The following is a 13904-nucleotide window of genomic DNA, read 5'->3' as shown; positions in this document are numbered from 1 at the left end:
TTGGGACTACAAGTGCACACCACCATGCCCAGGTTGTCCTTGGTCCTTTGAAGGACAAAAGTTTTTAAATTTAATAAAGTCCAAGTTATCTTTTTCTTTTGTCACCTGTGCTTTTGATGTCATATTTAAGAAACTGTTGCCTGGCCAGGCGCGGTGGCTCAAGCCTGTAATCCCAGCACTTTGGGAGGCCGAGATGGGCGGATCACGAGGTCAGGAGATCGAGACCATCCTGGCTAACACGGTGAAACCCCGTCTCTACTAAAAAATACAAAAAACTAGCCGGGCGAGGTGGCAGGCGCCTGTAGTCCCAGCTACTCGGGAGGCTGAGGCAGGAGAATGGTGTAAACCCGGGAGGCGGAGCTTGCAGTGAGCTGAGATCCGGCCACTGCACTCCAGCCTGGGCCGCAGAGCAAGACTCTGTCTCAAAAAAAAAAAAAAAAAAAAGAACTGTTGCCTAATCTAAGGTCATGAAGATTTATCCCTATGTTTTCTTCTAAGAGCTTTATAATTTATTTCTGAAATTTAGGTCTTTGATCCATTTCGAGTTATTTTTGGTGTATGGTGTTTAGTAAGGGTCCAACTTCACTTTCTTGCATTTGGCCCATTTGGCCTAGTAAAGTAAAACTATCAAGTTTTACTTTATGTGTTTTGAAGCTAAGTTGTTTGTTTCATGCACATTTAGAATTGCTATGTATAGTTGGGGATAGAGGCTTTTATCATTATGTAATGTCCCTCTTTGTCCCTAGTAACTTTCTTTGCTCTGAAGGTTATGTTGTCTAATACTGATATAGCCATTCTTACTTTTTGTTGTAGTTGTTATTAATCCTCTTACTTTCAACCTACGTTGTTGTGTTTGAAGTTAGTTTCTTGTACACAGAATATAGTTAGATCATTTAGAAACTATACTCTGTCAATCTCTGCCTTTTAATTGTTGTACTTGGACCACTTACATTTAAAATAATTATTGATACTTTGAGGCTTAAGTCTGTCATTTTATTACTTGTTTTCTGTTTGTTCCCTCTCTTTGTTTTCTTTCCTTCTTTCTTTCTTTCCTTTCTTTCCTTCTTGTTTTTTGAGACAGGGTTTCATTCTGTCATCCAGGTTGGAGTGCAATGGTGCAATCATAGCTCACCACAGTCTTTACCTCCTGGGCTCAAGCAATCCTCCCTCCTCCCACCTCAGCTTTTTCCTGAGTAGCTGGGATTACAGGTGTGTGCCACTGTGCCCAGCTAACTTCCAAATTATTTGTAGAGACAGGGTCTCACTATGTTGCCCAGGCCGGTCTCAAACTTCTGGACTCAAGTAGTCCCCCTGCCTTGGCCTCCCAAAGTACAGGCATGAGCCACTGTGCCTAGCTTCCTCTGTTTCCTGTTACTCTGTTTCTTTACTCTTGCTTCTTGTGGGTCACATGAACAATTTTTAGAGTTTCATCTTTATTTATTTATAATGTTTTTAGTACATTGCTTTGTAAACCTTCTTATTGGTGGCTGTGTCATTTATCACAGTCTTCTGGTGTTGACATTTTCGAATCAAGTGAAATACAGAAAACTTACTTTCATTTAGGTCTCCTTCCCCTCACTGTTTTAAAATTTAAATATTTCCTCTAGATATACTGAGTGCCATATCATATGGTGTTAAACTTGCTTTATTATGTTGACATCTATTTTCACTCATTTTGTTGTTCTTCTATCCTTTCTGATGTCTGAGCCTTCTGTTATTAATTTTATTGTAGAGCTCCCTTTAGCCACTCTTTAAGGGTAGATCCGCTAGCAACAAATTATCTTAGTTTTCCCTTGTTTGAGAATGTCTTTATTCCTGAAGGATAATATCTTCAAATATGGAATTTGGGGTTCATGATTCTTTTCTTTCAGCACTCGAAAACCGTTGTGCCACTTCCCCGTAATCCCCATGGTTTCAGGTGAGAAAACTGCTGTCATTTAAATCAGTGTTCTCACACACACTGGGGCCTGTCAGGGGCTGGAGGGCAAGGAGAGGGAGAGCATTAGGACAAATACCCAATGCATGAGGGGCTTAAAACCTAGATTGTGCAGGTTGATAGGTGCAGCAAACCACCATAGCACATGTATACCTATTAACAAACCTGCACGTTCTGCACATGTATCCTAGAACTTAAAGTAAAATTTAAAAAATTACATAAATAAATCTGTGTTCTCTGTTGGAAATGTGTCATTTCTTTTTGGCTGTTAATTTAATGTGTTTTTTATTTTTTAGTTTTTAGAAGTTTAATTATGTGTCTTGGTGTAGGTTTCTTTGTGCTTATCTTATTGGGGTTTATTCATCAAATTTTGGACATTTGTAGCCATTATTCCTCCCAAATACTCTTTCAGCACTATTCTCTTTCTCCTCTCCTTATGGAACTCTGGTGATACACATGTTTCTTCTTTTGTTATTGTCCCACAGATCTCTAAGGCTCTGTTTTTGTTTGTTTGCTTGTTTGTTTTGGAGATGGAGTCTTGCTCTGTCGCCCAGTCTGAAGTACAGTGGCACCATCTCAACTTATTACAACCTCCACCTCCCGGGTTCAAACAATTCTCCTGCCTCAGCCTCCCAAGTAGCTAGGATTACAGGCGTCCGCCACCACACCCAGCTAAATTTTGTACTTTAGTAGAGATGGGGTTTCACCATGTTGGCCAGACTGGTCTCGAACTCCTGACTTTAGGTGATCTTCCCACTTCGGCCTCCCAAAGTGCTGGGATTACAGGTGTGAGCCATTGCACCTGGTCCATTTTTTTTTTTTTCAGCTATTTTCTTTCTGTTGCTCAGACAGAGTAAATTCTATTGATCCATCTTCAAATTTACTGATTCTGTCCTCAGTTTCCAGCAAGTTTTTTATTTCAATTATTGGATTTTCAATTTCATAATTTCCATTTGTCTCTTTTTATAACTTTTATTTCTTTACTGTTATTTTCTATTTTGCACTTGTTTCAAGAGAATTTGTAATTGATTGTTGAAGCATTTTTTTGATGGCTACTTTAAAATCCTTGTCAAATAATTCCAACATCTGATTCATCTTGTCATCGGCATCAGTTGTCTTTCCTCATTCAAACTGTGGTTTTCCTGGTTCCTGGTAGAATTAATTATTTGTTTTTATCACTGGACATTATGATTATTATGCTAGAAGACTCTAGATTATATTTAAATATTCTATTTTAGCAGACTGTCACTCTGCTTAGATTTAGGCTATAAGTTCTGGCCTACTTTGTGGGCTTTGTTGTTCCAATGACAGTTGATTTTTGAGAGCCCTTGCAATGTTATTCTGGTCTGTTTTGTTCTTCTGGTGCTGATAGGGTTCCTGCTCTTTCCTGCTGATGCCATCTGCAGGGGCTGAAGGTGCTTCTTTTAGCCACCTGCTAGTGCTTGGTGGTTTTCTGGCAGTAGGAGTTGTAGCAAAAGCCACTAGGCTTGGGTCTCCTTATGCCAGTGGGTAGAGAGCAGGGTGACACAAGGATTCACCGTCTCTGCCACTGTGGACAGATCAGACTGCCTGCCAATGCCCTGGTTGTGGAGCAATGTCTTGGATGGCTTGGGATTTTGCTGCCACCACCATTGCCAACAGATTGTACTGTCTACTGGCCTGTGGTGTGAAACAGGGGTTTTAGTTCCCCACTAGGTCTCTGTTGAGCTTCCCCTCTCCTGGTTCTTTGGCCAGAGAGAGCAGGCTTTCCTTAGGTTCTTATGTCTATGCCTGTGGGTAGTTCCAGACTACAGGCCTCTGGCATCCAGGCCAGGGGCATATGCAAGACAAAAAGAAAACCCAGAAAACTCAGCATGTTGTCGTTTCCTCATATCCTGGGGTTTCCTACTACTCTGTCATCTTTCTAGCTTTCAGAGACCTTTTATAATTGTCTGTCCCAATATTTCCAAGAGGTTTTGTTGTATTTAGAGGGGAAAAGTAGTGAAAAGTAAAAGTAAGTCTATTCCATCTTGTTTCAGAACCAGCAGCGCAAATCAATTTTAATAAATTAGTATTATCAAGACATCATCTCTCAATTATGTAAAGAACTTATAGGGCCAAGTGTGGTGACCCACACCTGTAATCCCAGCACTTTGGGAGACCCAAACAGGAAGATCGCTTGAGCCCAGGAGTTCAAGACCAGCCTGGGCAACATGCCTGGCTTAAAATTTTAATGTAACCATATATAGAAGAGTCTAGTAAATCTTTGAAATTTTCACATGATTTTGACAGGGTTTTATCACATATGTAGACAATATATAAAATGTAAAATAAAACTTAAAATTCAGTCTTATTCATTAATAAGACAATAGATATTGACAGATTTTATGTGTTTTTTAACTTTAAAGGTAGGTTCTCTTATCTGAGAGAAAGGAGACATTATGGAGAGCCTCGAAAGACAGAAAACAGGAACAAGTTAGTTTAACATATTAAAAAATTCATCTTTATGAAATAAAGTATCTGCTGTACCTTCTGCCAGTGAACCCCAGAGGTCTGACTACATAGGAGTAAAGATACACAAGGTAAAAATCAAACTGAATTCCAAATGACTGCCCTAAATTCCAAAGCTGCAAGGCTATTTCAAAGAAATGGTAGAAGTCTTCCTGCTTTCTCACAGAGAAAGTGTATATCCAGCCCCTAAGAAGTCCTGGATGGCCTGGAGCTGTCATAATGACTGCTGACCATGTTATACGAAAGATATGGCTGGGAAATGGTGGTGGAGATTGGGGGGAGATCCTTGGAGAAGATGACAAGGAGGAAGAAATAAGGAGACCAGTAATTGATCTTCTGCAGGCTGACCCCATCTGCTAAAGTTAGTATGCCTGAGTGATGAAAAGGACTGACTCACCAGGAGAATGATAAATAGCAACAATCACAGGCATTTGCAGAGTATTGATTTCCTTGAGACTTCCACAGGTTCTTGTATGAATAATTTCATTTATAACCAAATAGTTCCTATCATGAGTATGAAGAATCTCCTGTATGAGTCTGTGGTATCCCTTACATTTCATAGAAGAAGAAACTGAAGAGAGAAGGGATATGGCTTCCTGATGACCACATGGGACTTACACCAAACATGTGGGCTCTGGAAGATGCTAGAACCATGGTTCCAGACTACATGGATGATCCATAGTTAAGTCACTGGGTACTTCCAATCGACATGCAAATCTAATTAAGTCTAAATAATTATGGTTAATATAATTTTTGCTAATACAATTTTATATCTGAAGGCAAATGTCAAAATAGTTTTGAAAGAAATAATATGTAATATAAAATGTTAATTTAATAATGATAAAAAATTGAGCATTTCTATATTGTTCACTAAATGCCAGACACTATTCTAAGGGCTTTACATATATTTCCTCACTTAATCCTCACAACCACCCTTCAATGAAGGTATTATTATTAACTCCATCCTTCAAAGGACAAAACTGAGGCAGAGAAGTTAATTACCAAGGTCACACCATTGATAAGGGAAGGAGCTGAGATTCAAACCTGGGCAGTCTGCTGCCAGAATCTTAACCACCATTCTACGCTGCCTCTCAGTACTATTACTAATGATAATCCAAAGTGAGATTCCTGGAGTATATCTACAAAATTGAGAATGCCAGGGCTCAGGTGTGGTGGCTCACACCTGTAATCCCAGCACTTTGGGAGGCTGAAGCAGGAGGATCACTTGAGGCCAAGAGTGTGAGACCAGCCTGGGCAACATAGCGAGACCTCATCTCTACAAAAAATATAAAAAATTAGCTGGTGTTGTGGCACATGCCTGTAGTCCTAGCTGTTTGGGAGGCTGCAGCAGAAGGATTGTTTGAGCCCAAGAGTTCGAGGTTGCAGTGAGCTGTGATCAGGCCATATTGCACGAGCTAGACTCTGTCAAGAAAGAAAGAGAGTAAGAGAGAGAGGGAGAGAGAGAAAGAAAGAAAGAGAGAGAGGAACAAGAGAAGTAAAACATGCAATTTTTTAAATTTTATTCGAAAGAAAATTGATTTCACATTTGAATTTGAAGAAAAATACATTCAGATTTTAGAGACTTAAAAAAATGAGGGAAGGTCAGGTGCAGTGGCTCACACCTGTAATCCCAGCACTTTGGGAGGCCAAGACAGGTAGATCACGAGGTCAAGAGATCAAGACCATCCTGGCCAACATGGTGAAACCCCGTTTCTACTAAAAATACAAAAATTAGCTGGGCGTGGTGGCGCATGCCTGTAGTCCCAGCTTACTCAGAAGGCTGAGGCAGGAGAATAGTTTGAACCCAGGAGGCGGAGGTTGCAGTGAACTGAGATCCCGCCACTACACTCCAGCCTGGCGACAGAGCAAGATTCCATCTCAAAAAAAAAAAAGAGGAAATTTTGGGGGCGATCAATGGTAATGTATATCTTAATAGAAGTTTGAGTTATGTGGGTGTATGCGTTGTCAAAACTCAGTGAGTATACATTTCAAATAAGTTTATTTCATTTTATGTAAGTTTTATATCAAAAGAAAACAACAGGCCAGACAGGGTGGCTCATACCTGTAATCCCAGCACTTTGGGAGGCCAAGGCAGGAGGATCGCTTGAGCTCAGGAGCTTGAGACTAGCCTGGGCAACATAGCAAAACTGCATCTCTACAAAATATACAAAAATTAGCCAGGTGTGGTGGTGCACACCTGTGGTCCCAGCTACTTGGGAGGCTGAGGTGGGTAGATCACTTGAGCCCAGGAGGTAGATGCTGCAGTTAGCCATGATAGCTCTACTGCACTTCAGCCTAGGCAAAAGCAAAACCCTGTCTCAAAAAAAGAAAAGAAAAGAAAAGAAAAACTCAATATTGAACTCTAGTTAATGGTATTAGAGTACAGAAGTAATGAGGGGGAGGTATACAAATATCTGTCATTTACTTTTAAATGCATCCAAAAATAAGATGGATTAATAGGTGGATGGAGGGATGGATAGATGGCCACATATGGGATATGGAGAAAAGCAAATACAGTAATATATTAATGATAAAAGTCTTGGTAAACATTTTTGTAATCACTACCCAGGTCAAGAAATAGAGTTTAGCCAGCCACCCGAGAAACTCTACCATGTACACCATACTAACCACAGCCTTTCCCAGCCCTCCAACAGCACATTGATCACTTTTTTTATGCTACTTTGTTGTTTTATCACGCAAGTGTGCATTTCATTTGCTCCCTTTTTTTAACTTGGTATATCCCCATCAGTCTCTTTCTTTCCCTCACAATGTATGTATTGAAGGACAGAGGCTGTATTATATGCAGAGTTTCCTGCAATCTGGGCTTCGATGACTGCATACACATGGCGCAGTTCAGCATGTTCCTCTATCCTCTGTATTTCCTGAAAATTGGCAGCTAAATCCAAAGGATTGATGAGTCTTAGATTCCATTCCTTTGGCAAAATTAAATGGTGGTGTTTCTTTCATTAAGAGGTATATCATGCCTGCTTTTCACTTTTTTTTTTTTTTTGGTGTCAGCTCACTGCTGGGACTACAGGCATGCGCCACCACGCCCAGCTAATTTTTGTATTTTTAGTAGAAACGGGGTTTCACCATGTTGGCCAGGATGGTCTTGATCTCTTGACCTCGTGATCTACCTGTCTTGGCCTCCCAAAGTGCTGGGATTGCCTAGCTTCACTGATCCATTTGGGACAGTTAGGATGGTGTCATTCTAATTCTATCCTACTGTTTTTATTTTTTAGCTGGAATAATTTTACAAAGAGATGCTTCCCCTCATCTACTATTTGAATACCCAGTTGTACAGTTCATAAAGAAAAGGCAAGGTAAATTGTTGGTGCTTTGTTTTTATTTACACCATTTCCACAATAATGAATTGTTTATCTGTCATCTTCAGAATGCAATCAATTCATTTTCTTTTTAAAGATTATTACGGGCCAGACAAGGTGGCTCATGTCTGCAATCCCAGCACTTTGGGAGGACAAGACGGGCAGATCACTTGAGGCCAGGAGTTCAAGACTAGCCTGGCCAATATGGTGAAACTCAGTCTCTACTAATAATACAAAAATTAGCCGAGCATTGTGGCATACGCCTGTAATTCCAGCTACTCGGGAGGCTGAGGCAGGAGAAGTGCTTCAACCCGGGAGGCAGAGGTTGCAATGAGCCAAGGTCGTGCCATTGCACTCCAGTCGGGGAAACAAGAGCAAAACTCCATCTCAAAAATGAATAAATAAGAAAAATTTAAAAAATAAAATAAAGATTATTATGAACTCATGGATTTTAAAATATTTAAACATTATCCTTATTAAGGCAGAAATTGTTTCCTTTTTAACCTGTGAGAGGTTCTTCAAAATGGCCCCTGATATGCCAGGTGCAGAGCTCACACCAGTAGGCCCAGCACTTTGGGAGGCCAAAGAGTTTGAGCCCAGAGTTTGAGACCAGCCTGGGCAACATAGCGAGACCCTCTCTCTTCAAAAAAATTTTAAGAATCTTCTGCGCACAACAGTAGTAGTCTTTGATAACTTCTCTACTGTGTGGTAGGTCAAGATATTCCCATTCATCTTGTACATTTCCTATTCCAGATTTGGAATCAGCCATTTCTCCAAGCAGCCCAGGTTTGCTTTAGCGGAACATGGTATTTCAAGACCATAATCTAGGCATTATGGCTGCTTGCCCATTGTTACTAGGCACTTCCATACCAAGAATCCTGGTTCTCAAGGACCCAGAGGATGACAGGATTGAAATATCCCATCCTTTGTGCTAACCTATAAGGATCATGAGGGAATTTCAGAATAACAATAACAATAATACCACCACATATTTTGACTAAATGGTTTAAAATATTTTTCTCAGGCTAACTTCATTCTCTCCCCCTTTTTAATGGTCATGCTAGATCTATGTGGACAGGCTATAAAACCTTTATATACGGCCGGGCGCGGTGGCTCAAGCCTGTAATCCCAGCACTTTGGGAGGCCGAGATGGGCGGATCACAAGGTCAGGAGATCGAGACCATCCTGGCTAACACGGTGAAACCCCGTCTCTACTAAAAAATACAAAAAACTAGCCGGGCGAGGTGGCGGGCGCCTGTAGTCCCAGCTACTCAGGAGGCTGAGGCAGGAGAATGGCGTAAACCCGGGAGGCGGAGCTTGCAGTGAGCTGAGATCCGGCCACTGCACTCCAGCCTGGGCGACAGAGCGAGACTCCGTCTCAAAAAAAAAAAAAAAAAAAAAACCTTTATATACAATAATTTCCTCTTTAAACTCTCATTTAGTCCTAGTTCTATAAGCAACCATGTATTTCATGCTCACCACTTCTTGTGTCGATGTTTCTCCAATTGTTTTGGTGGCCTTGATCTCGAGTAGATGCTTTAATAGAAGCCCGTGAGAACAAGAGGTCCAGAGTTCTTGCATGTTGATCACAGTTTGTGTCAATCTTACTGGATAGAAGGTCTTTCCCTCACACTTGATATCCTTGGGTATCTTAAGTATGTTATCCCATTTTATTTTGGCATAAATCTATTCTGTCAAAAAGTCTGATAATAATTTAATTTTCTTTTCTTCATAAGTCACATGCCATTTGTGCCTAAATGCTTACACAAATTTTTTGAAAGCCAAACAGATTGCTAAAAAAGAGAAATGTTTATTTTCCTTTAAAGTCCAACAATTTTTCTAGAATATGTCCTAAAATACTTTCTAGAATAGCCCTGGGTCAATATGTTTACGTACATGGTGTGCTTTTTCAATCTGTATTTCAAAATACTTCAGGAAATATTTCAGGAAAGTATTTTTTCTTTTTCTTTCTTTTTTTTTTTCTTTTTGAGACAGGGTCTGGCTCTGTTACTCAGGCTGGAATGCAATGGTGCAATCTCAGCTCACTGCAGCCTCGACCTCCCAGGCTCAAGCCATCCTCCCACCTCAGCCTCCTGAGTAGCTGGGACTACAGGCACACACCACAACACCCAGGTAATTTTTTTTTAATGTTTAAATTTTTTGTAGAGACAGGGTCTCACTATGTTGCCCAAGCTGGTCTCAAACTCCTGGGCTCAAGTGATGCACTCGCCTCGTGCCTCAGCCTCCCAGAGTGCCGGGATTACAGGTGTGAGCTATTGCCCCGGCCAGGCAAATTTTCTTGACTTTCAGTTCTAGTACACATTCTGTTCCCTTTCTTTGGTCTTCTTTCGCTTCCGGGACTCTATCCATATTCCAGATCTTTCTGATCTGTATCTGTCACTTTTCTTCAATGTTTTTTGTCATTTCTTTGAACTTATACTTCTTTTTGCCTTCTCTTGTGTCTATTTGCTCTAGAGTTTCTTCTGGTTTGGTTGTCATTTTTAAAATGATTTTTTTTTCTTTTCATTTCTACTTATTTCTTGAATTCTGTCACCCTATTTGTAAGTTTTTTCTAATTCTGATGAATAATGCTGTTTCATGTCTTTTACCATTTTCTTAACGTCTTTTAGTTCTTTTCAGATAGTATGTCACTGTATTTAACTGTTCTTTTTCAATATGTCTTTCTGGGTTGCTTTCATTGTCTATACTCCCTTAATTTTTGCATAAAAATACTGAGACCCAGTGTTACTCATCCAAGTTCACTTTTCAAAGTATGAAAAACAATGTAATTTTAAACATAAATTTGCATTCTAATGTTTCCTTTGTTGAAAGGTGGCAGAAGCAATTCCCAAAACCAACCAGTCAACATTAGACTACGAACTTCCAAAGATAGGCCACCTTGCTCCAGAGACTGGAAGTTTCTTTCAGGTAACTGCTTTTCCTTTTATATCTCAAAAGCAAATAAACTATCAATTTAGTCAGAAGACACTGCACCAAACAACACTCTCTCAAAAAGTCGTAATGAGTCTTATTTCGTTTCTTCTGTAGTGTCAGTTCAGCTTCTGCTTTTGAGATTCTCCCTACAGAAAAGAAACATCTCTGACTCCTTTGTGTAAATCAAAGACAGAGATCAATGACATATTGAATTAATATGAAAGAGCATTTTAAATGCAGACACCATCCAACACTATCACTGAGCATAAAACTTTGTCTTCATTGAAATATTTGATCAATTGTTTGATGTCAAGCAGTATTTTTTTAATTAGATACTTGTCCCTCCTCACATAAAAGGACTGATTACTCTCTTTTACAGAAGAATGAATTTAATAGTTTCCTACCAATAAAACAGAACTTTGCCCTCAAAATGTTTTAACCATTTGAACTTTAAAAAGCAAGTTCACAGTTCTTTAAGAGACTAACACAGAAAGCTAAAGTAATTATCCATAAAATCTGGAGATGAGATTGTAAAACTCCTCTGTAGATCCTGTCTGGAGTCACAGCTTAACCAGAAAAAAAATTTATCACAATTTAAGCACTTTTGTGATAATTGTATATAGTTCATAGAACAAGTGAGACGTTTAAGTTTTCTCTGCTTAAAAGGTCATTTAAGCTGAGCATAATGGTGCACACCTGTAGTCTGAGCTACTTGGGAGGCTAGGGTGGAAGAATCTCTTGAGCCTCAGGAGTTCAAGACTTCAGTGAGCTATGATTGCACCACTGCACTCCAGACTGGGTGACAGAGCAAGACCCTGTCTCTAAAATAATTAATTAATTAATTAAATCAAAGTCTTAATGTACCATGAAGACCACTATCCTGCCTGAAACCCTTCCATGGCCCCCTTTGTCTTACAGAATGAAAGTCAAGTTGCTTGAATGTCCCATCCCTTGGTGACCTGACACTTAGCCTCATCTCTGTCAAACATTCATTTAACAAAGATGACTTGCCCTCAGCCCAAAAAGATGAGATCAGAGGGCTGGAGATCCCTCACATGTGCCACAATCTCTCACACGTCCATGCCTTGGTACACGGTTCCCTCCATGGACCTGCCCTTCCACCACTCCTAATTGTAAATGCCCAGGCCAAAGGCAGTTCATCTGGTGGCCTCTGAGGAGGTGGCTGGGGGTGGGATACTGGCTGGAAAGAAGTACAAAGGAACTTTCTGTGTTGACGAAAATGACTATGATTTATATCTCTATTGAGATGGTGTCAGTATGGATGTATACATTTGTCAAAATTGAGCTATATCACAATCTGTGCGTTTTATTTAAATTTTTTAAAATGTTAGGCAACAAGATAAAAGTCAATTCAAAAGCATCATTTTCGCTGGGTGCAGTGACTCACAACTGTAATCCCAGCAATTTGGGAGGCCAAGGTGGCGGATCACCTGAGGTCAGGAGTTCAAGACCAACCTGGCCAACATGGCAAAACCCCATGTCTAGTAAAAATACAAAAATCAGATGGGCATAGTGGCAGGTGCCTATAATCCCAGTCACTCAGGAGGTTGAGGCAGGAGAAGTGCTTGAATCCAGGAAGCAGAGGTTGCAGTGAGCCAAGATCACACCACTGTCCTCCAGTCTGGGCAACAGAGCGAGACTCCATCTCAAAAAAAAAAAAAATTATTTTTCATTAGAAGCTCTCCCCACCTCTAACTCGGGCTGATTTGGATATCCCCTCTGTGCTCCCATAACACTTTATGAATACTTCTATACCAAGACTTAGAAATGTATCTTACTGTACATACATAACTATTGAATTTATTTGTCTACCTCACCAGACTATAAACTTTAGAGAGGAAATGGTTTGGATGAGTGTCCCTGCCCAAATCTCATGTCAATTTTAATTCCCAGTGTTGGAGGTGATTGGATCAGGTGGATTTTCCTCTTGGTGCTGTTCTCGTGATAGTGAGTTCTCATGAGATCTGGTCATTTAAAAGTGTGCAGCACCTCCCCTTCCTGCTTTCTCTTTCTCCTGTTCTAGCCATGTGAAGTGTTGACTTCCCCTTTGCCTTCTACCATGATTGTAAGTTTCCTGAGAGCTCCCCAAAAGCCAAGCATCATGCTTCCTATACAGCCTGCAGAACCATGAGCCAAGTAAACCTCTTTTCTTTACAAATTACCCAGTCTCAGGTATTTCCTTATAGTAGTGCAAAAACGGACTGATACAAAGAGCAAAGACCAGGTCTTCGTTTCATTTCTCCAACACCTACCATTTTTGTGACATCTTCAGTACCATGAAAATCATGCAGTAAACATCTATTAAACTAACCAAAATGAAATTTAATGATAGGAAAAAGACGGTGGTGGTGACAAGGGGAAGGCAGGAAGGTTTCTGAGGTTGTCACAACCCATAAAAATGATAACACAGGCTGGGCGCGGTGGCTCATGCCCGTAATCCCAGCACTTTGGGAGGCTGAGGCAGGCAGATCACTTGAGGTCAGGAATTCAAGACTAGCCTGGCCAACATGGTGAAACTCCATCCCTACTAAAAATACAAAAATTAGCCAGGTGTGGTGGCGGGTGCCTGTACTCCCAGCTACTCGGCAGGCTGAAGCAGAAGAATAGCTTGAACCCGGGAGGCAGAAGTTGCAGTGAGCTGAAATCGTGCCACTACACTCCAGCCTGGGCGACAGATCGAGACTCTGTCTCAAAAACCAAAAAAAAAAAAAAAAATGACAACACAGTAAAATGTAATTATCATCTACAACTGGAATCGGCTTACAAACTACTCCCTCCCTTTGGCTACCATCTTTCATCCCTAGACACACATATATGAGCTCTTACCATCACCTTCTTTACTGCTCCTTTTAAAGAGTTTATACCAAGATTTACGTTTGGGACTGCAGGAGAACACTCTCCCAGTGTGAAGTGAGAACTGTCTCTTTATTCTCCTCTCACTCCAATAGAGGGTTCTGAACAGAGGCATTTAGAAGCCATTCCCACAGTGAACGTATGTCCCATAAATGATCAGCACGAACGATGGCAAATCGATTTTCTAGGAAAGGTTTTCCTTGCTTCTTGTTTAGGAAATTCAACTCTAATCTCTTCAAAACACATGTCTAAGTGAGCTTTATCATCCCTATAATTAACTTAATTTAGATAAATATTAGTCTCCAGAAATTTTACATTATAAACTTGGCTATGGTTGAACACTC

General features: G+C 40.4%; 1 non-coding gene across 1 annotated transcript; it reads left to right on the top strand.

Moving 5' to 3' along the window:
* The first annotated feature begins 11130 nt into the window (after nt 1-11130).
* Nucleotides 11131-11254, top strand: LOC117084701. Its single transcript, XR_004437606.1, has one exon. It is a non-coding gene; the product is annotated as a small nucleolar RNA SNORA26 (small nucleolar RNA).
* The last annotated feature ends 2650 nt before the right edge of the window (nt 11255-13904 follow it).

This window comes from Trachypithecus francoisi, unplaced genomic scaffold (assembly GCF_009764315.1).
Source record: "Trachypithecus francoisi isolate TF-2019V2 unplaced genomic scaffold, Tfra_2.0 Lachesis_group0, whole genome shotgun sequence".
NCBI classification, from domain to species: domain Eukaryota; kingdom Metazoa; phylum Chordata; class Mammalia; order Primates; family Cercopithecidae; genus Trachypithecus; species Trachypithecus francoisi.
This window is presented reverse-complemented; position numbering and strand designations above follow the sequence as displayed.